This window comes from Tasmannia lanceolata, unplaced genomic scaffold, assembly GCF_043159265.1.
Source record: "Tasmannia lanceolata isolate RefF3 unplaced genomic scaffold, GAP_Taslan_0.1 ptg000018l, whole genome shotgun sequence".
In the NCBI taxonomy this organism is placed as follows: Eukaryota; Viridiplantae; Streptophyta; class Magnoliopsida; order Canellales; family Winteraceae; genus Tasmannia; species Tasmannia lanceolata.
Window position 1 is genome coordinate 52,929,208 of NW_027518695.1, and position 24,258 is coordinate 52,953,465.

The following is a 24,258-nucleotide window of genomic DNA, read 5'->3' on the forward strand; positions in this document are numbered from 1 at the left end:
CTTTGCAAAAACTTCCGTCCAAAAGCCCTATACAAACCGATTCGATAGCACTGATGCCGATTAGTTAACGATTCGAGCCCTTTCTTATTCCGAAAATCCCATTAAATCTCATTCCAAAATGTTCCCAAATGTCCCATTAAATCTCCTTCCAAAACGTTACCAAATGTTTTTAGTATCCTTTAAAAATATGGCCTTTATAATTAAATGTTACCATATATGACGGGATATGTCATATGTGTACGTAGCACCAAAATTTGGTTGCTCGTAGATGGCTGGGAGAATAGGAGAAAAATAAGTCAAAAGAGAATTAGACAAGAATGGAAGATGGGGAGAATATTAGGAGGGAGATTTGCGAGTAGTGTTTGGTTGCGCGAGGAAATTAGCGGAAGATGTAGGGCGTCATTATCAAAATATAAGTGGAAGAGAGAGAAAAGTAAGAGAGAGAGAGAGAGAGAGAGAGAGATTTTGACAAGAATTTCTCTTAATTCCCCTAACAAATTTCTCCATTTTGGTGAAAAAAGGGGAGAAGATTATGGAGGGAACATCTCCTCCACGTAGGCGACACCTAGGATATAAACCAATAATGATGTCTAGAAGTTGTCTAGCAGTCAAATGTGTAAATGACAACCAAACATGCTTTGGGGAGATCTCATGCATTTGAAACTCCGACAATCCCCCCCAAAACAAGCAACCAAACAGATTATTTCCAAAGTAATAGGGCAGCCCAAACGTTTTCTCTTCCCTTCCATTTCATCCCTGATTTATTTCCAAAATAATAGGGCAGCCAAAACGTTTTCTCTTCCCTTCTTCGTTCCAATTCCTTTCTAATTCTCTCCAATCTCTTTGACTTCTCCACCATTCCATCATTCCTACTATCCCATTGATTGCTCGAAGAGAGAAACTGCATCTTCTATTCAAGGTTTTGGCACTTGCAGAGGTAAGGAAGTGACGGTAATTTATCTTCCTCAATTTGTTTTATGTATAGTGATACTTTCACCCCTAAATCCTTCTCCCCCGTTTCATCTTACATAATATAGAAAGATATAAAGTGTTCCTTTCCTTTTTTATTTGTGCGAAAGTGAGATTTATAAAAAACTTCATTGTGACCCATAACGGTAGATTGTTTGTGATTTGTCATCAACCACTCTTTTGAATGCAATTGGTTGAACCAGTGAGGTCATCCAATCTGTGGCATGGTCCACCATATGAACAGCAGAGAATTTGTAATCATTTATAATCATACAAAATTGTGGCATGGAGAGAAACCTTCTCACCAAAATATGTGGTTAGTAGTAATTAGGATACACAAGGACTTGAACAGCAGATAAGCTTTGTGAAACAGAATATGTGTTTGAATTATAAATAACTTCATTGGCAAGGAACTCTAAATGTGACTTCAGTTTTTATAGTAGTCAATTTAGTTGGTTTTTAATTGGTCTCCAGTACTTTTCAAAAACTACAGTATGGCTTACACCACAGAAAAAAGAAGAAGAACCAACCTTGATCAATTTTTATCAAGAGGCACCTTCAATTTATGTGGATATCCCTCTATACTAATCATAACCATATTATTTCCCTCTTAATTTGGAAAAGAAAGAAAATCCGGTGGATTTTTTTTGTTCGTTATTTCTAATTTATTGTTGATATGCATGCCAAGATCAAAGGTTTTTGTGGATTTCAAAAGAAATTTGTGAGAGGAATTGTAAATCGAATTTTGTGGTTTTGGAAAAAAAAAAGTGAAGTAAAATAACTGGAATAAAACATGGGTCTGTATACCATGATCATTATTTGTTGCTTCTTTGCTTATGATACTTTTGAAAATGTGTTCATGTTTGACTACAAATTTTCTCCATGATTTTTTTTTTGAGACGGTAAAAGAATATATTAAGAACCGAGCTGGTTCGATCAGGATACATAAAGAAAAAAACAAAATACAATATCAAGGAGGTAAATAATCAAACTGCTCCAGGCTAGAGCGAAATACACCACTCCGAGCGAGAGAGTCAGCCTCTGAATTAGCTGCTCTCCTCACGTGCCTAAAGGATATAGCCGAGAGAAGAGCTAAATCATTTAGTTCATCAAAAAGAGATAAAAACCGCCACGGAGGAGAGGCCTTCCCCCGAAGCCAGAGAATGACATTAGAGGAGTCCCCTTCCACTATCACCTTATCAAAGACAGACGGATCCAACAGTTTGAGCCCACAATGAGCAGCTCTTACTTCCGCTTCAGACGAATCTGCCACTCCAATGGGGCCCGAGAACGCCCAGAGAACATCCCCCTTGGAATTACGGCATAATCCCCCAATGCCTGCGTCCCCAGGATTGCCAATAGAGGATCCATCAAAATTCAGCTTTATCATTCCATCAGGAGGAGGGAGCCAGCGTTGAGAAATTTTAAGTTTGGAAGACCCCTTATTGCAAATAGTCAGCCATCCTTCCCAAAGAGCATATGGAGAGTAGAAATGAAACAAAGGAAGGCATCTAGCCCAAGAGATAACCGCGGAGATGATAGATATAAATACCCAAGAAGACGATTTCGCTACGCCCTCAAACACTCGGGAGTTGCGTTCCTTCCAAATGAACCACTATGAAGCCACCAAACACATCTTCCAGAGCAGCTTACCCTTCCTTTGCCAGGGGCACCATTCCCAACTTTTAATGAAATCAGAGATGGAGTAAGGAAGAGCCCAAGATACCCCAAAGTGAGAGAGAACAGAACCCCAGATATCTCGAGCAAACTTACAGTGAATGAATAGATGGTTTATGGATTCACGGATTCACCCGCCGAATAGCATAAAGGGCAATGGTTGACCAAAATCATCCCTCTTTGCCTCAGGAAATCTATTGTTTGGATACGACCACGACAAACTGACCACGCAAAGAAGGATATCCTTGGGGGGCAAGAAAACCTCCATATCGATGCAAAAGGAACCTCTACTTCACTACTCACCAGCTGACGATAAAACGATTGAACAGAGAAAATTCCGGATGAGCACCCATGCCATATTCGGAAGTCAATCCCACTCTTCTTAATATAACATCCTTCGAGCAAGGCCATTAATTGAAGAACAGAGTTCAACTCTCTATAAAAAAAGTGACGACAGAACTGCGGCTTCCATACCACAACTGAGTTTATCCTTGATGTAAGCCCTTCATGCAGTTTGTGTTTTGTTAGGCCTGAGATACCCTCTACAACCACTGTCTCATCATCAGTGCCAGAAGATAATTTTCATCGCATGCATTAGTATAATAATTAGAGACTACATCATTTGCGAACCTACGGATCTATCTTGGCATCCTTTATATTTTGGTTGTCAGTTTCTGCATGCTACTACTTATCTGCATTGTAGCTTGACTTTATTTGCTAACTCCTGCACTCTATTAGATAACCTTCAGAGTTGGTGACAAGAAGAAAAACAGGGGACTGAGAAAAAAAAAAGTGTTCTAGAAGTTGATTGTAGACATGATTGATTTTTTTTTTCAATGGTAGCCAATTTTATTGTAGTTAAAAGGGGACCGAGATGGTCGATACTTCAACTTTCCATTATGCCTATTCACTTGATTTTGAAATCATCCAATTTCTAGGCCACTACTAATAGCCTTTCACTTTCTCTTCATTTCTCAGAAGTACCAGCATTAGTAATAGAAGCCAGAGTTCTTCTTCTCCTTTTCCAAGAGGTAAGCACCTTTCTTAATATTTGATATAGATTATATTTGATTTTTTACCTATGCAAACAAGATTGACCTTGCAAAGGAGACACTCTACCTGTTCATCTCTTTCCCTAACCTTTTTTTGAAATCATTGTTGATGACTCCTCTAGAGTTCTGTACATTCGGATGTAATTAACGCACTAATAGGGGTATTCCTAACCCATCTTACCCATAAAAAAAAAAAAGAAAAAAGGACCAACCCTGTTCAATTTTTATCAAGAGGCACTTTCAATTTAGGTTGATATCCCTCTATATTAATCATAATCCCCCTTTTAAAGTTTTTCGTTAAGTTTTCAAGGCAAACAAAAACGTTAAAGGGGGTGAATTTATCCTCATCCAGTGAACTGTTCTCACATAAACAATGGGGGGGGGATTTTATCCGCTTAAGAGGGGGGTGGAATATCATTTTCCTTTAGGATTTAGTTACATCTAATTTACCGAAAAACCATATTATTTAGATTTAGCCTGCTGTTGAACTTTCTGTATGGTATAGATGGATCTTTTAATTTTCAATTGGTATTTGATTATTGTAGCATTTCTTCATTTGATTAGATTGCAAAAAAAAAAAAAAAAAGATAGTCCTTTTAATCTCTGGACTTCTTTATATCTTTATATTTTTGGTATCATTAGCTCTCTTTTTTTTCTTTTTAAATGGCAATATATTGGAAGAATGGAACCGAGATGGTCCAAAAAATACAATGAAAAGAAAAATTACATCAAAATAGACTAGAAATACATTTCACGGAGGGAGATGATCAAACCATTCCAAACCCTCTTTATGGACCCCCGATCTCACAAGGGAATCAGCTTCACCATTGGCTGATCTTCTAACAAATTTAAACACTATGGATGAACCTGAAACAAGGTCGGCGATTTCCTCAAAGAAGCTAAGAAAGCGCCACGGAGGTGCAATCTTCCCAGATAGCCAACTGATTACGTTAGAAGAATCACCTTCCACAACCACCTTATCGAACATATCCCTACTCAGACGATGTATACCTTGGAAAGCCGCTTTAGATGAGTCGCTTCTACCAATTGGGCCAGCAAAAGCCCAAGACACCATCTCTGCAGAATTCCTAGCAAGTCCACGAATACCTGCCGAACCCGGATTACCCAAACTAGACCCGTCAAAGTTTATTTTCAAATACCCTTCAGGAGAAGCCTCCCATCTTTGAACTATCTTCTCTCTCCTCACCCCTTCCCAACACACAATTCTCCAACCTTCCCATAGATCAAAAGCTGAAACAAATTGAAACTGAGGAAGACTTTTTGCCCAAAAAATCACCAAAGCAATAATTTTCATAAATAACCAGTAAGTTGACTTAGCCACTCCCATCGTTGACTCAGCACAAAGTCAATGATTATCTGAACCTAAAAAAAAGAGAGCTTAATCTGAGGAAGAATCTGTAGAAAGATCTATGAATGCCATGGGACTTAGAGGGCGTGGTGATCTTCTTCTTCGGCGATTGATGGGTGCCTGGTAAGCGGCTCGGAGAGATTCGGAGTTGGGTGGAAGTGGAGAGGGGGTTCTTCTCAGGCGAGTTCTACTCGGTGTGGCTTGGTCACCTTCCCTAGTTCTCTCCATTACAGCCTCGATTTCTTCCATCTCCGACCCGGTTGCTGAAGTTTCTGATGTAGAGGTTTCTACGTCGTACACGTAGGGCTCATCGTACTCCTCTTCTGTTTCATTTTCCGTCTCGGTGTCATCGTGGATATCGGAGCCGGAGTCTGGTGGATTTCTCCTATCTAGTGACCTGCACATTTTTTTTGATTCGAGGAGTGGTTGTGTGGCTTTTTCTTTATGAGGAGAGGTGGACTTAGATCTTTTGCTGGTCCTGGAAGGTTTCGAGTAGAAGGTTGGGTTCCCGTAGGGGTGGCCACTGGTGCAAACTTGATCCCTTTAGGAGGAAATCCTATCCAAAGAGCCACTGGAGCAAATGCGGTCCCTTTAGGAGGTAATCTTGTCTACAGAACCCCCACTGAGAACCACTGGTCTTTGGTGAAGGACAAGAGAACTAAAAGAATTGAAAGGGTAGCGAGGCGAAGAATGCAAGAAGCCTTTGGGGACTGGAGATGTTGTAGATGTGGTTTTAGGAATTTTCAGAGAAGAAAGGTTTGCTGGGAGTGTAAGAAAATATGGTCAGGTTTTGATTTTAATTTCCCCCCTCACCAAGGAAGGGTAACTCCGGTGGCAGAAAACTTCGTTGGGATGGAAGTAGATCGGGAAGAGCCTTCTCAAAATCTAGGTGTTGATTGAGTGGATCCTCTCTCATCGGAGGGGGTATCTTATAACCTGGAAGCTGTTCCTCTGAAGTCTATAAGTAATGTTGATTTAGGTTTTTGGGGAAGGATCAAACAAGGGTGGTCAGGTGATTTAAAAGCGTTGGAAAATTGGTTGAGTAGCAGGAAGGATATTAATTGTGAAGTTATTGTTCACAAAATATCAGCAATGGAGGTTCTGATCTCTGCCCAGATAGGAGCTGACAGACAAAATCTAATTAATGTCTGGACAGAGGCAATTAATTCTCCTTTTCTTGAACTTTTACTTTGTGGGGAAAAATTTAGTCGTGAAGGGAGTACACACTGGTGGAGTGTTGAAGCTGTGCCACCTCAGGTTTGGTGTGAGGAAAATTTTAGTAGAATTGGGGAGAAAGTTGGAAGAGTGGTGGAGTTGGACCAGTCGTGCTAGGCTGGGGAGGGGTACTCTCTTGCAAAAGTGCTTATTTCTACAGTTGGGGTGATAAATAAGGAAGTACCTATCCAAGTCTCTCTGGATGGTGCAGTTAGGTGGGTGAGCGTAAGGATGGTGGAGGAGGTGGGGAATGTGGTTGTAGATGAGGACAGTTTATCGGGCAAGGGTTTGGACGATGATGTTTTTTTTGAGGTGGGAGCTTCGGAAGGAGGTCATAGTAGCGAGGGTCTGGGTGGTGGGTCGGAGGAGGGGTTTTTGAATGATGATGATTCTTAGGTTGCAGAGGTGCCCAGAGTAGAAGAAGAAGTTTACGTTAGCATTGAATGCTATCCTGCGCTACATGGGGGGCATGATAGCCCTCTAACATCTGGCGGAAATTTTGAATTTCAAAATAGCCTGTCTCCCATAGAGTACAGATGGCGGAGTGTGTGTGACTTTAGGCCTGTCTCATCAGATCTAGTGGACCCACTTGCCGTATTAACAGCTATATGGATATTTATGAGGCGCTTTCTCCAAGATCTTCTTCAGAGGACTTTTTTAAATTTCATCGGGAGATGGATCTAAGTATAAGTCCGAATGGGCTGCGGGAGGTGGGCTCTATTGAAGAAATCCTTAATCCTTTTCGGGAAGTGGATCATGAGCTTGGTGGTGGTGGGCCTGGGATGGTGGGCTCCCAATCGCCCTCAGTGGTTTCCGGACGAAGGGAGGTGGCCCATCTTCCGGAGAGGGTTAGGGGTGGACCCTCTCCATCTAATTTTGGGCCTGTGGGTCGGTGTGGCGTATGGGGTGCTTTGGAATCCCCTGAGGGTTACTCGAGTATTGGGATCTCAATTCCATTCCTGTCTAATCAGTTACTCTTTACAAGTGGAATGGAATGCCCTTTTTCCTGTTGCTTGTCTTTCGTTCTCGCCTGAGGTAAAGTCTTTAAGATCAAAGACATTATCCCACGGTTGTAGCACGGAGCTTGAAGATCTTTCTGAAGAACTGGCGGATGTGGTTAGGCATCTAGATTTTGAATCAGTTTCAGAGGAGGATATCTCTGTGGAGGTGGATAGACTATAAAGGGATGATGTTCTGCTCATTGAGGGTGCCTCGGAGTCCCTGGAATTTTTCCGTTTTAGTGTGTGCTCGGCGTCCAGGGCTGTGGTGATAAGAGAATGTATTGATCCTTGGGTTTTTAAGCAAGTAGGGGTGGTCTCTTTGAATCTCGGAAGTATTTTTTAGACAAATCAGTGGAGCAGGTTTGTCTTTCGGAAATGGTAAATAAGTTTAAAGGAATTATGGTTCGGTATAATTATCCATCTGAGGCTAGGGAGCTAAGAAGGATCGAGGGCTGTCCTAAGCCAAAGTCGGGCCTAAGTTACTGTAGAAAGAAGAGATCTTGTCGCGACAAAGGAATAATTTTATCTGCAAATATGGAAATGAATACAGACGGTGTCATGCCTGTTGTGAAATGTGATATTCTAAGATTCTTTAGAGACTTCTATGAGGGGTTGACTCTTGACCGAGGCACAGGGGCTACTTTTATAACTTTAATACCCCAGATCAAAGGTGCTACTAAGGTGACTGATTTTCGGCCAATAAGCTTGGTGGGGTGCTTGTACAAGCTATTGGCTAAGGTGTTAGCTGATAGAATTAAAGTGGTCCTACCCCATATTATCTCGGATAGTCAAAGTGCGTTTGTCAGTAAGAGGCAAATTTTGGATTGTTCTTTAATCGCAAATGAAGTTATCGAATCTTACTCGAAAAGTGAAGCTGGAGGTGTGCTATGTATGTTAGACATGGAGAAAGCTTATGATAGAGTGGATTGGGATTGCTTAGATTTTCTGCTTGGAAGAATGGGTTTTGGAAATCGGTGGAGAGGTTGGATGAGAAAGTGTGTTTCCTTTTCGTGGTTTTCCATCTTGGTAAATGGTTCTCCAAAAGGTTTTTTTAAGTCTTCTCGGGGTTTAAGGCAAGGGGATCCCCTTTCTCCTTTTCTTTTTGTTATCATTGCGGAAACTCTTAGTAGGTTGATGAGTAAAGGTTGTTGCTCGGGTCTGCTGGAAGGTTTTGTTATTGGATGTGATAGAGTGGAAGTTTCTCTTCTGCAATTTGCTGACGATACCATTCTTTTCTGTGCCCCTGATAGGAAGATGATATTAAATTTGAAGGCTACTCTAAGATGCTATGAATTGGTTACTGGTCAAAGATCAAATTTTGGAAATCTAGCTTGCTTGCTATTAATCTTCCCCCTTCCGAAGCTGAGGAGTTTGCTAAGGTGATGGGGTGTTGGCTGGATTCCCTGCCTTCCTTGTATTTAGGGCTTCCATTGGGGGTGGGAAAACCTAGAAAAGCGCTCTGGACTCCTATAGTGGAAAGGATAGAAAGTCGGTTGGAAACTTGGAAGAGAAATCTTGTTTCTAAGGGGGGGAGACTCATCTTGGTGAAAGCAGTGTTAGCTAATATACCAGTGTATTACTTATCTTTGTTCAACTGCCCGGTTAGTGTAGTGTTGAGAATAGAACAGATTCAAAGAAGATTTCTTTGGGGAGGTACCGATAGTAAGGGTGGTATACCCTTAGTGAAGTGGGAAAACGTTTGTATGCCGATAAAGAATGGTGGTCTGGGGATAAGAAAGTTGAGAGAGTTCAACCGTGCATTGTTAGGAAGTGGCTTTGGCGTTTTGGTATGGAACAATCTTCTTTGTGGGTAAAGGTGATTGGTAGCAAATATGGCTTTTTAAATGGGAATTGGTTCTCGGACGATTCATATAGTAAAAAATGTGGGACTGTTTGGCGAAACATTTTGAGGTTCAAGCAAAGATTTGAGGAGGGGATTTAGTTTAAAGTTTACAAAGGGGATCGTATAAAATTTTGGGTGAATGCTTGGTGCTCTGAGGAACCCTTGAAGACTCTTTTTCCTGATTTGTTCTCGGCAGTTTTGAAGAAAGATGTGTTGGTGTGTGATTGTTTTGAGAGGGTGGACACCCAGGTGGTTTGGAAGCCTAGCTTCAGAAGGAATTTTTTTTACAGGGAGTTAAACTCCATTTCTCGGTTACTTTTTTTGATTGAGAATTGCTATATAAAAAGAAGTGGGGTGGATAAAAGAATTTGGATCTGGGATCCATCCGGCTTCTTCTCTGTGAAGTCATTTTACTCTTGGTTGGTGCATGCTTCAGGCTCTCCTTTCGCAGCTAATGTTTGGAAATTCCTTCGGCCTCCATCAGTTTCCTTTTTTGGTTGGGCAGTCTGCTGGGGGAGGATTCAGACCATTGAATTTCTTAGAAGAATGGGAATGTGGCTGGTAGATTATTGTTCGCTTTGTATGGAAGATGGTGAATCTATTGATCATCTGTTTATTCATTGCAAGGTTGCAAGGGAGATTTGGGGCCTCATTCTGGATAGGTTTGGTATCTGCTGGATTTGGGAGAGTTCAACCGTGCATTGTTGGGAAAGTGGCTTTGGCATTTTGGTATGGAACAATCTTCTTTGTGGGTAAAGGTGATTGGTAGCAAATATAGCTTTTTAAATGGGAATTGGTGCTCGGACGATTCATATAGTAAAAAAGGTGGGACTGTTTGGCGAAACATTTTGAGGTTCAAGAAAAGATTTGAGGAGGGTATTCAGTTTAAAGTTTACAAAGGTGATCGTATAAAATTTTGGGTGGATGCTTGGTGCTCTGAGGAACCCTGGAAGACTCTTTTTCCTGATTTGTTCTCAGCGGCTTTGAAGAAAGATGTGTTGGTGTGTGATTGTTTTGAGAGGGTGGACACCAAGGTGGTTTGGAAGCCTAGCTTCAGAAGGAATTTTTTTGACAGGGAGTTAAACTCCATTTCTCGGTTACTTTTTTTGATTGAGAATTGCTATATAAAAAGAAGTGGGGTGGATAAAAGAATTTGGATCTGGGATCCATCCGGCTTCTTCTCTGTGAAGTCATTTTACTCTTGGTTGGTGCATGCTTCAGGCTCTCCTCTCGCAGTTGATGTTTGGAAATTCCTTAGGCCTCCATCAGTTTTCTTTTTTGGTTGGGCAGTCTGCTGGCGGCATAATTGTAAATTCCGTTTCGGTCGCCATTTCGTTTTGGCCACCGAAACGAAATTTCGGTGGGATTTCGGTCATTTCGGTCGAAACTTTTCATTCGCACAAAAAATATATTAAAAAATTTGAGCAAAATCCAAAAAAATAAAAAATCAATAGAAAAAGATGAAAAACTAATAAATAGTCCAAAATATGAGTCTCAAAAGACATATTCATTACTTAAACACATAAAGTCTTGCACAAGTCCAACTGATAGTCTGATACATAGAAAAACATTAAAAAAAAGGGATACATGAAAGTGAAATATAGACAATAGCTAGTTGCAACAACTCTCAGTCATCATAACCCGGATGATCATACTCAATGTCTTTTTCGTCGTCGTCGTCGCCGCCGTCATCAGCACCTGGACCACCAGTAGGGACATCTTCTTCAAGAGGCATGAGAAAGTCGTCGTCGTCGTCCCCGGCCCCAACCACAGCAGTAGGTGCTTCAAGATTTTCTCACCCAATGTCTTCCGGCGTGAATATGACATCTTCTTCTTCTGCAACCCAATCCATCATGACATCCAGGTGGTTTATGCTCAAAGGGTCACTAGTGGTAGATGATTTCCTCAACAAGTCCCTGAAAAGGAAAACATTAAGTTTAATGTCAAAGGTTAAACTTAAAAGCTTAAAGTGATGAGGTGAGAGTTGAAAACATTATATTACGCTGTATACCTTTCTCGAAACTTAAGATTGTAATGGACAAACACCAAGTCATCTAATCTCTGGTGCTCCAACCTATTTCTCTTTGCAGAGTGAATGTGTTCGAAGGTGCTCCAATTCCTTTCACACCCAGTCGCACTGCAGGCCTGACTGAGGATTCTGATTGCAAAGGTCTGTAATTCTTCCACGTCACCTCCGAATTGATTCCACCATGCAACTGTAAAGTAACAAATAGTAAAGCATTATTTGTTGAGAAACTGAAAGTTAAAATGAATTATACTTAATTAAACAAACAACTCAAATATACCTGGTCCCAACTTCGTTCGGTTGCGGATTGCAAGCTTCATTCCAAGCATACCCTTAGCCTCTCGATAATCCTCAATCTGATTGGTGATGAGGTCTTGTGTAGCTTCATCAGGTACCACTCGAGTGATGCATGCCAACAAGCCTCTGGATACTTCACTGTGCCTAGAGAAGGTAGGAGTGAAAAAGAGAGCAGGGTTAAGAAAATATCCTGCTGCATGGTGGGGACTGTGGAGTTGCCTATCCCATCTTTGGTCGATGATCCTCCAGATGGGCATGTAATCTGATTTTCTCTTCAACCTCTCCTTGATGTTCTCTTTGGCCTTATCCATTGCCTCATATAGGTAACACATCGCCGGTTTGTCCTGCTGATCTACCAAACACAGCACTCTCACTAAAGGCTCGCTGATGTTTAGAATGTACTTGCATTGGTCCCAAAAAGATTTATCCAACACAGTATTAACTACCCCTTTACTCAGTGGGTGTTGGACAAACCTACTAGTACTATACTCATCAGACACAAACATCTGCTGAAGTGCTTTCCGATTCAACACCAGACTTTGTATGCTAATAAAATTTGTAGCAAATCTGGTTGCAGCAGGGCGGCACAACTCCTTCCCACCTGTGAACTTCTTCCTCATCAAATTCAAGAGGCTTCCATGGTTGTAGATGAACTTTGTAATCGTTCGAGCCTTCTCAACTGTGGTTGCTATGTGAGGAAATACAGTCGGTTTGCACAGATGCTCCAAGATGAGATCTAAGCAATGAGCTGCGCACGGAGTCCAGAAGAATGTACCAAACACGGCTTCTAGTCTTTTCCCAGCAGCTCTGTAACTTGGCTCACTGTTAGTTACAAATTGCACCACATATTCCGGATTCACCTCTCCGACAATCTTTTCAAAGATATTGTATAATTCATCGGCATTCTTCACTATGCCAGATGCATCAACGGATTTGAGGAATATGACTCCTTTAGGGCAGTACACCAAAAAGTTGATTAGGGAACGTTGTTTGGTGTCTGTCCATCCATCTGCCATAATGCTACAGCCAGTGTATCTCAATGACATCTTAATCTCCTCTAAGTAGTTGTTTACCTCATCCACTGTATTCTTCAAAATGAAACCCCTTAAAGCATCATAAGTAGGTGCCTTATAACTCGAACCCACGGCATTCACAGCAACAAACATAGGTTGCCAGAAAGGTGAATTGGCAACGTTGAAAGGGAGATTGGCATCGTAGCAAAGCATGCCAACCGCAATGTCTGCTCTATCCATTATTTCTTTGGTAGCCAAAGCACTTTTAATGCTTGGTTGGGCTACAGGGGTTGTTCGTGGTGCAAAGAAATTCATGATCCCTCCTGTGATTTCCTTCTTCTTCCTTTTTGTACCACTCGGTTCTACAAGAACTTCCTTATCTCTTCGTTGAGGCAATTGTGTGCCAATGTCTTCTTCATCCGGCTCTTCTTCTTCGTCTGGTGTGCCATAAAAACCTCCAACCTCTGCTCTGGATAGGCTCATCCTAGCCCTTTCTTTTCTCTTTGCATCTAAAAGTTGCTTCATTCGATATTTTACATCTTCAGTCACTTTTTTGCATGATGCTACTTCACCAGGAACAGCCGCTAAATGTTCTTTCAAGCGGGTTATACCTCCACCCGATATGACTTTGCCACAGAATATGCAAGTTACTTTATTTTTTTGACCCGGAACCAATGTACCGTAAGCCCATGCCGGGTCATCCGATCTAGCGGGTGCCAAACCAATAGAGGATGCTCCTGCAGAAGGTCCCGAGCCCGACCCACTCATTCTGAAATGAAGTAGAAGAAGGGGAAAAATGAATTAGAAGAAAGAAAATTGAAACAAATTACAAAAAAATGAAGTAGAAGAGGACAAATGAAGTAAGAAATAAAAGAAAGGAAATTGAAAGAAATAAAGAGAACCTTGAGGTTGAACTTGAGTTGAAGAGAAGAAAAAAAAATTAGCCTTCACTCACTTGAAATAAGCCTTTGGAAATAGTTCTTGACTTCTTGTAGTGGTAAGTTGAATGTATGCCTTCCTTTTGCTCCAAAATAGACTTGGATTGAGTTGAAGAAGAGGGTAGACTTGTAGGAAATTTAGTAGAATAGATAATGTAAGTGAAAGTAGAGAAAGAAGGAGAATCACTTATGTGAAGGTGGAGGATAAGAAGGTAGGGAAAAGGCTATTTATAGAGTTTTTAATTGATTGTGCATTTAAAATGACTAAAATACCCTTCCCAACAGCTATAAACGGTCACATTTTGAGGTTAAAATGGTCAAAAACCAAAAAGAGCTGTTCCAGGGGCATTGTTGTAAAATCTGCAAAATCCAGTCAAACTAGCCGTTATGCACGATTCCGGCCGGAATGGAGCGGATGAAATTCCGAATTTTGGAAAATTTCGTCCGGAATGGCCGGAATGGAACGAAATTCCAAAAATTTTGTTCCGGAATTAGAACGAAACCGGTTCCTTTCGTCCATTCCAGACGAAACGAAACGGAATTTACAACAATGGCTGGGGGAGGATTCAGACCATTGAATTTCTTAGAAGAAGGGGATTGTGGCTAGTAGATTATTGTTCGCTTTGTATGGAAGATGGTGAATCTATTGATCATCTGTTTATTCATTGCAAGGTTACAAGGGAGATTTGGGGCCTCATTCTGGATAGGTTTGGTATCTGCTGGATTTTCCCAAACTCTATACTAGAACTAGTGTTAAGTTGGGATTTTGTGCCTTGGAAGAAGAAAGGGAAATTGCTTTGGAAGCTGTGTTTGATAGCTTTGTGGTGGGTGATTTGGAAATAAAGAAATTCACGAGTTTTTAAGGGAGTGGCTAAGTCAACTTACTGGTTATTTATGAAAATTATTGCTTTGGTGATTTTTTGGGCAAAGAGTCTTCATTAGTTTCAATTTGTTTCAGCTTTTGATCTATGGGAAGGTTGGAGAATTGTGTGTTGGGAAGGGGTGAGGAGAGAGAAGATAGTTCAAAGATGGGAGGCTCCTCCTGAAGGGTATTTGAAAATAAACTTTGACGGGTCTAGTTTGGGTAATCCGGGTCCGGCAGGTATTGGTGAACTTGCTAGGAATTCTGCAGGGGTGGTGTCTTGGGCTTTTGCTGGCCCAATTGGTAGAAGCGACTCATCTGAAGCGGAGGTTAAAGCGGCTTTCCAAGGTATACATCGTCTAAGTAGGGATATGTTCGATAAGGTGATTGTGGAAGGTGATTCTTCTAACGTAATTAGTTGGCTATCTGGGAAGATTGCACCTCCGTGGCGCTTTCTTAGCTTCTTTGAGGAAATCGCCGACCTTGTTTCAGGTTCATCCATAGTGTTTAAATTTGTTAGAAGATCAGCCAATGGTGAAGCTGATTCCCTTGCGAGATCGGGCGTCCATAAAGAGGGTTTGGAATGGTTTGATCATCTCCCTCCGGGAAATGTATTTTTAGTCTTTTTTGATGTAATTTTTCTTTTCTTTATAATTTTTAGGACCATCTCGGTTCCATTCTTCCAATATATTGCCATTTCAAAAAAAAAGAAAAAAAAGAAATATATATATATATATAGAGGAAACTGTTGGTGCGCTTAAGCTCACCAAACTTATGGTGAGCTTAACCGCCCAATCACATGGGGGGCCACTTTGTTAGGATGATCCAAAGCATTCATTTTAAAGTCCCTTACATAGATAGGGAGTGTACCAAAAATCAGCTCCATAGGATCATCCTAACCCCTCCATTTGTGGAGGACAAAAATGGACAGACACAAATCTACCCATTTTTTGTCCTCCACAAATGGAGGGGTTAGGATGATCCTATGGAGCTGATTTTTGGTACACCCCCTATCTATCATAAGGCCTTGCAAATGAATGATTTGGATCACCACATGTGATTGGGGAGCCATGTCATTGGGGAGCTTAAGCGCACCATAGGTTTGGTGCGCTTAAAGCTCACCAGCAGTTTCCTCATATATATATATATATATATATATATATATATATATATATATATATATATATATATATATGTATGAAGTTTTGTTTTTTTGCTATTTAATAAGATACGACGTGCAGATTTTTAGGAAAGTGACTTTTGGAATTCCTACTCTACATAGATACGAACGACTTTCGGAATTCTAACTTTTGAAATTCAGCATACAGAAGGGTGCCACGTGGCCATAACGTTGCGTGTAAAATCCAAACGGGGATGCATTTACAAGGGGGAGATTTTATTACTTAATTTATAGAGAAAAATCGGGAAACGAAAGAAATAACAGTAGGCTATATTGTAGGGCGGGATATCAGGCACGATTTTATTTCACCGTATGCGTTTTGAAATATCTATCTTTTTTGTGGAAATATTAAAGAGTAACGTGGTTTGAAGGATATTAAAGAGTTACGTGGAATATTAAAGAGTTACCATTGTTTTAAAAATTGTATATCTATCTTTTTTGGAATAATAAAGAGTATCGTGGTTTGAAGGATATTAAAGAGTTACGTGGGATATAGGAGGGGCTGCCACGTGGCAGCACCATAGCTTATAGGATTCCGCTTTATATATATATATAGGATGCGGAACATGCAAGTTATTCTATTTCCATACAAAAATCACAAAAAGCGTCAAAATATCATAAAAATATAAAGGATACTATCATGATGTGTTCAATATATATATATATATATATATATATATATATATATATATATATATATATAGGATGCGGAACATGCAAGTTATTCTATTTCCATACAAAATCACAAAAAAGAGAACTAAATCAGGAAAAAAGCGTCAAAACATCATAAAAATGTAAAGGATACTATCATGATGTGTTCAATATAATGGAAGCATTGCCTTAATGATGAACCCCAGTGAAATGTGACGAGAGGTAGCCCAATATTTGAGGATAGTGAACTAAGTATCTTTGGAAGTCAACTGAGAAGGCCATCTATATAAAACATATATTACTTGGAAAAGTCAAAGAAAGTTTAAATAGGAGAAAACATGATCAGTGGTTCGTTGAAATTGGGAATTAGGCTTTAGATGATGCTATTACTCATTGCAACACACTGTTGTTCTCTTTTCTAGAAAAGCATGGAGGTTTAGCCCCTCTCTCTCATCCAAGAGGATGCCCATGACATGGTGTGTTCACTGAGAAGGAAATTGTATTATTTTGATACTAAGTGGGTTACTTATGATTAGGGTTGCAACTCGGGTCTGGCGGGTCGGGTTTTCTAAAACCCTACCCTACCTGAGAAAGTATCTCGGGTCGAGTCGGGTTTTTTTTTTTGGAAAACCCGGGATTCTTAAACCCGGCCCTGCCCGAGGTAGTTTTTCGGGTCGGATTGGGCCGGGTCGGGTTTCAACGGAAAATGGTCAGTTGATACCTGCAAATATTCCTTCAAGTTGCAATAGATATAAAATTCGTAAAAAAAGTATCATAATCTTTTGCCCAATCTGAAGGATACTCCACCTAGTATCAAAGATGAGATATAAAGAAATTAATAGAGATGAGATAAAAAAAAAGAATCAGAACTGAGAACCCTGCAAAAAAGGAATTTAAAGATGTGTACCTGATACTATTAGATTCGGACACTTGAACAACTAAAATGAGTTGAGAGAGGAGGTCGTTTATCTCAAAGGGTTCTTTTTTATTCGTGGGCTAATTTCGAAGGAACCCTAATCTCAAACCCAAATCTGGAAGAATATGAACCCTATTCCCAAACCCAAATCAGAACCCACATGTTAGAAAAGCCTAAAACATCAAATCTGAAATTGTCCAAAAAAAATATAGTGAGATAGAGAGGGGGTTTGTGGTGGTGGTATTGGTGTAACCTAAACCTGATTAGGTTCAGGTTCTTGGCAAAAACTTTGGGCTGAAAAAAAACCCAGAAAACCCCCTTCTTGCTTCTGCTCAGAGAGAGAGAGAGAGAGAGAGAGACCTTGGTCTAAGCTGAGGCCGGAGGCGATTCAGTTCCCGTCCAGCTGAGGTAGTGAGGAGGGGAGACGAAGGCCGGAGGCGGAAGTTAGAGAGTGAGGAGCAGGGTCACGAACTTAGAGAGAGGCGGAAGTTATAACTCATAAGTATAATTTTATAATATTAAAAAATGGAAAAAAGCGGGTTCTTGGGTCGGCCAGGTTTTCCACCTTTAAAACCGGCCCGACCTGAGAATCGCTCTGGCTTTGGAAAATTAAACCGGACCCAACTCCTTACCGAACCCGACCCATGCTTTTTTCGGGCCGGGTTGATGCGGGTCGGGTTGATGCGACCCAAGTTGCAACCCTACTTATGATGGGTTTGAGTTTTCATTTGGGATGCTTGAGGGTGCGATTTGTTTTGTATTATTCTTACGCCTTTTTCTTATTTTTTGTAGAGAGGGAGATTTGTGAAGAAAAGGATGAAAGATAGTTAATTCTATTTTTCATATTTTTTTTCTCAGTTTGTCACTGAGTGGCCAATTATGGTCAAATTCCTTTTTTTTTGTAGTTTGTGACGGGATTTTTATGCAATACTAGTTCATTTTGGAAGAGGATTTGCTTGAACATGACTTTAAGTTAATTTATTGATGTGAAACTCGATTAGATATGAAATTCTTCATTGTGGATAGTAAATGTACTTTTTATCATTCAAAAACATGCTACAACCATAAAACAATATCACTTCTTGCATAAGGGATACATATATATGCATGTTTTGTTTTTGATAAATAGATATTGTAGTCTCTCTATCATTTGATTCTTTGTTTTTCTTTGTTTTTTGTTTACGTTTTATCGACATTTTTGTTTTCTCCTTCCTTTATTACAAATACACATATACCGTTTCCTGCGAAGCTATTTGAAAAAGGAGAGGATCTGCTAATATTCCCGGTATTTATCCCAACATTAATCACTTCTTGCATGAGGGATACATATCTATGCAGGTTTTATATGTTGGAAATTTATAATGCTTTTGGTCTACATATATATATTTTTCGTTCGCTTCATTTAACTCTTTTTTTTTCATTTGATTCTTTGTTTTCTGTCCCCGTGCAACACACGGATCTTCAACTACTTGCATATAATAGCCGAATGATATGAATGAAGGAATGTGATGGAGGATGGTATCCCAAGCACTTTGAGTAGAAAAACTGCCGTCCAAAGATGGCTTCCAACCCAAGCACATGAAGCTTCTTCTAGGGTGTAAACCATATCTTTCTAATTCTAGACTAATAGTACTTTCTAAATCAACCCAAAGGCAACTCCTTTGTGCTCTAAATTGTTAAAACTTAAGTAACTAAAACTAGTTTTTGCATAGAAAACTCAGAAGATAAAAAAAAGCTATCATGAAACAACTAAATTTAGACTTCCTACCTCCAAAAAATAAATGGAGACTATTTCTCCTAATACAAGTTACTAATCTCATCCTAAGTACAATACTTTCCAATTAAGTAAATGTTCCAGTTTAGAAAGTATACAGATTGTGTACATTGTAGTTCTGGTTCATACACTATTGACAACTTGAGGGATTTACGGAATTGGTTTATAAACTATTAGTAGTCTCTTTAACTCAAAAGGAGACCTTCTAACATGAAGCCCTACTCAAATGAACTCCCATTCCCCCTTTTGGAACCTTTTAAAGTGGAAAAGCTCAAAATTGTCAGTCTCTAAACTTACTGATTTGAGCTTTAAAAAGTATTATCAAAATTAGTTATAAAATGTCTTAAAAATTCAGCATACATCGAAGTAGATAGGAATGGTCTGAAATGGAAGTTTTGGTTCTTTTTTGTAGTCGGGAGTCATTGCTGACATCAACAAGAGACTCTTTGGACCCACATTTCCCACCGCACCTTTCTTCATCCTTTGTGTGCATGTTTAAATAATTCTTTGGGACTTTTGGGTTTAATGATTTGCATCACTAATTTTACATCCAGGCATACAGATGTTTTCTTTTTTCTGCAACTTTTCTAATCTGGGGATGTTAAATTTGCATTTGAGTATATTTGATTAAATATTTATGCAATGTACGAAGTTTCTGCAAACCTTTTTCATAGATTAATATACCTCACTAAATTTCTTTTATTGTGACTACTAGGTGACTCTCTTGACCTAGTCTTTCAATTTTTAAACTATGAAACTCATGTTAATTAACTACTTGCTTGAATATGTTCATAGATAATTCTTGCAGGATGTTATCGAAAAGTTTACTATCATATCCTCTATTAGCACAACAGGGTGGAAGGACTAGCACTTCTGTCACAAGAACCTTGTATTTGTAAAGATTTCTTAGAGAGAACAACCTCAATGGAGAAACTCTAAATTTAGCATAAAAATTCTCCTTTGATATAACATAAACATTAACTCTTTACAAAAGCTATATATTTATGATAAAAATTCTCCTTTGATAACAGAAACATTTACTCTACAAGGTTCATAAAAATTCTCCTTTGATAACAAAAACATTAACTCTATAAGGAGAAGCATATATCAGTGTCAATATTTACAATCTTTTGCTAATGTTGTATGCTGAAGAAGGGGAAGGAGCAGTTCTTTTATTCTGTATCCATAGAAATATCTATTCCGACATCCTTGTGGCATATGGATATTATATTCCTCTACGACTTTCATATGGATATTACATTTATTTTCTTTTCCTAGTGAAGATCTTTGTTGTAATCGAAGCATTCGAATAGATTTTAAATTAAATTTGAAATTTTAATGGCAAATGCAGCTACCCCCCACCTTTTTTTAATTTCTCTATAAGCCTGTACGAGTGAAATGCATGGAATATTGATTTTTCCTTGATAATAAAACTGAATGTTTGTTTTGATTCTTCCTGGAGACATGAGTGTATGACCGTTGGTAATTACCTGCAGTTGGTGAAGACATGTTTTACAATCCATCATATCCATAAAATCTCATATTAGTGCTCTTGAGATGGACATTGGATTTTAAGTTGAATACATTGCGATACTTAACAATGCCTTTGTTTCTCCTACATCGTTTACTAAAATTTCTTGAAAATCCATGGATTTGTTTATGACATTTTCCCATTTATAGGTGACAGAGATAAGAAGCAGAAGTTAGAGTCAGGAAAGGAACGACAGGTTTCTTTCGATTATCACTCCCAACGTCATTATCTTGAATATATAGCTTCCGTATAGAGTTAATGGTTCTGTCATATCAAGGAGAATTTTTATGCTAAATCTAGAGCTTCACCATTGAGGTTGTTCTCTCTAAGAAATCTTTACAAATACAAGCGTCTTGTGATAGAAGTGCTAGTCCTTGCATCTAGTTATGTTATTAGTCAAGGGGGAATATACTGATGTCCTACTCGAGCGCGATAGGGATTTGTGATGGAAACAGGCGGAAGTAAGAGCTCTATTGTTTGGAATCAAATGGTATTCAACACATTCCTCTAACCCCCTTATTGTTGAAGGGGATTCATCTAATGTGATCGCGTGGGCATCAGATAATTCAAAAGGGCCCTGACGGCTGCAAAATTACATCGCGGAGGTTAAGGATCTAGTACGATGGATTCGTCCAACAATCAAACACAAAAAGCGTTTTGTGAATGAAATGGCGGATGAGTTGGCCAAACAGGGTGTATTGCTGGATTCGATGCAGATTAGTATTCCGGGTGATGTAATGGGGAATGGGGACGGGAAGGCTATTACTGTTATTGAAACTCACTTTATTGTAATTTCTTTGGGCTGGAATTATTGTAGCCCGTGCAGGGACATCTTGTCCCCTCTTTGGTTCTTTCTGGGTTAATAAAAGTCAATTTTCAAAAAAAAAAAAAGAAAAAAGATCCATATGTCCCTCTGTATCAATGTGCTCCTCTAATGGTGCCTCAAATGAATCCATTGCTGAAGTAGACGCCTCAATCTCTCTATCATTAGTCTCAACATATGTATCATTAGCCCTCAATAGAAATCAGATCCTCTATCTGCTCTCTCAACACCTCCTGATGGAACTCCTCCTCACCATTAGTCTCAACATATGTATCATTAGCCTCATATGTAGGAATAGGAGATGTTTGTGCGAGACTCAGTTGCCTATGTAATTAAGACATGTTCTTGGTTGCCTCACTTGGGGCCCATTGCTCTTGCCTGGCCTTAGCTTCTCGTTTCCACTTCAACCACAACTCCTCAAATTCTCTTTGTTTGGATTTTTCTTCTTGTCTTCACTTAGCCTCTTGCTCCCTACGTCGAACTTCTGCCTTGTGCCATTGTCAATAGATGGAGGGTGCATAAAGTCTCAAGAAATGGTCTTGAACCTCTTCCCATCAAGGAAGAGAAGAGAGGCCCTGTTCACGGTGTTCCTTCAGTAAATCGACCCATGAAAGCATAGTATCATGCTTCACGGTATCTCGGACACGACATATTCTCTAATGATGGTTTTGACTATAGTATTAATGATAATCCTCAAGAGCATCTATCCATCGCACACAAGTGGCCTGGCAATCACCATAAGTGTAACTGGCATCGTAATATGGCGCATAAGGTGGAGCCATTCCTGTGGGTATCAAATTAATATACCAACTCTCAATGCCGGAATCAATGGGGTCACGAACCACCTCAAACCCACCCTAGCCACACAGCTGCTAGGTCTTAATGAACCAGTTAGGACTGCCCAAACCACTCTAGTTAAAGACTTCGTCAAGATTGCACTTTCAAGATTGAATTGTCCTTCTCTCTAGAAGCTATGATGTTTGCACCATAGGACTTATTGTCATTCTCCAATCTTTTTTGCTGTCAACCTTACAAAATTTCAGAAAATGATGAAGGCGGATAAGAATCAGTGCTGCTGGCAGGTCAAATTTGAAGGCTAATCCCAAGCTTTGTCCATTGCTTGGGGAAGATGGCAAGTAGTGGTCAAAATTACAGCAGTGTGAAGATGTTTTTTGGCTGAAAATCTGCCAGATTCTGCCCTCTGCCTGGCCCAAATCGACGGAAAAGACAACAAAGCTTCAAATCTACAATTTTCGTAAAGCTGAAACAAAATGCACAAAACCCTTTACCTGCTGCACGTGGTTTGCGGGTGATTGCGTGCATCCATAGGGACTAGGAAATGAACAAAATGAACAAAGCCCGCCAATCACATGGAATCACAACTGCCAATGCAGACTAGGAAATTATAATGCAATTCTAGAATAAAGAAATGCAGTCCTGGGCTGACCTTCTCCAAGCAACACTTCCAAATTCCCACATGAATGAACTATTGAAAAAAATCTGCTGCTCTTTCAACGGAGATAGGCACTGTGGCTTCCTGTTCTATTGTAGTTTTGCACTAACCCCGTGTATCTAGATTTTATCAACTAGATCTTAGTTCTTGCATGCAATTCCACTACTTGGCAAAGAATATAAATCTGGAATACTGCTGGAGGTGTATACACACCCAATCTTTATGATTTTAATGCTATAAGAAGTGGAATGGAGCCAGCTAAGTGCAACAGAGAATGAATACACGATTCTGTAGCAGAAATTCCATTACCAATGATTGCTAATTTTGATGCATTCACCAGAGTCCTTAATTTGCCCAAAATTGTATCAATTTCGAATGAACTCTAACTCCAGACAAGGAAAAAGTCTAAAATTCCAGACCCAACTATTCTGTGAGTCCTTAAGCACACATGGATGTTTATTGAAAGTTGAAATGCAAACCCTAGATAGGATATGAAGGAAGGATCAAACAAAGAATCCACTTGATCCCCAAACCCAACATATGTCTGGTTGCCTTGCTGAAATGTATCTTTCCTCCATTCTAAAGGACCAATTCCAGCACACCTTGTTGCCCTCTGAGTAATACAACCGAGCCATCATCACATGTTTGTTTATCACAAGCACGTGTAAGCTTGAGAAATGATCCTTCAATAGAATCTCGATGTTTAATATCCTCCCAAAATCTGATTTCATTGCCCATATCTATGCTGAATTTAATTCCCTCATTGGGTTTATTAAAAACCTTGCATATGGATCTCCAAGCAGGATTTTTTCCATGATGAGTTGTTTTCATTTCCATAGCTTCAAAGCCATATTTTGCTAAAATCACGCCACCCGAAAGAGCCTCCTTTTCTTCCCCATTTCTCCACAGCATTTACCAAGTAGGGCCCAATTCTTTCATTTGAAATTGCCACTTGGTGCAGCAGAAATGAAAATTACAAGTTTTAAACTCAAATTAAAACCCAAAACAAAACCAAGCACGTACCCAAATAAAAGCCAATATATGGACTAGGGTATGGTGCTGTTTCCAAGACAAACAACAAATAAAACGCTAAAAATCCTTTTATATACTTCAGCTTCGGGACGGGCTGAAGTCTTGGTCGACCATTCACTTAGTGCTTCGACAGGCACTAGAAGTCTTTCCTTGTCTGTGATGGCCTTTCTGATGTGCCGATTGCCCAAGTTTTACTTCAACTTTATTGGCTAATGGAAAAGAGTCATTAACAATCCAAATTTGTTTGGTGACAAGCTCATTACGAGTTTGAATTCGAAGGCTTCCAACATTGCAAGCAACAAGTTGTTGTTCAGTTAGGCGAGTCATAGCCAAAACCCTGTTTGTCATTAGGGTAATTGTAACGAGCACATTTTTCAAAGAGGACTGCGCAAGGATTGTGGAACCTTTATAACCTCCTAAGTAAAGAAAACCTTTGCCTCTCCACATTCGTAGGCCGTCTCGGCTAATGCCATTTCGAGGGCTAAACGAGACCAGCCCTAGGCGAGAATCGCAGATAATCCTTAATGCTCATCAGAGCCTGAGGATAAAACTCTTTGATGTGGATCCGGTTCAACAGATCCAATGTCGTTCACTGACTCTTCTGATTATTATTCACAAGTAGTGGTCGTACGGGCG

At 39.8% G+C, this 24,258-nt stretch overlaps 1 long non-coding RNA gene across 1 annotated transcript; it reads left to right on the forward strand.

Moving 5' to 3' along the window:
• Window positions 1–687: 687 nt before the first annotated feature.
• Window positions 688–20,795, forward strand: LOC143852007 (uncharacterized). The gene is made up of 3 exons (XR_013236594.1): window positions 688–937; window positions 3,625–3,677; window positions 20,464–20,795. It is a non-coding gene; the product is annotated as an uncharacterized LOC143852007 (long non-coding RNA).
• Window positions 20,796–24,258: the final 3,463 nt, after the last annotated feature.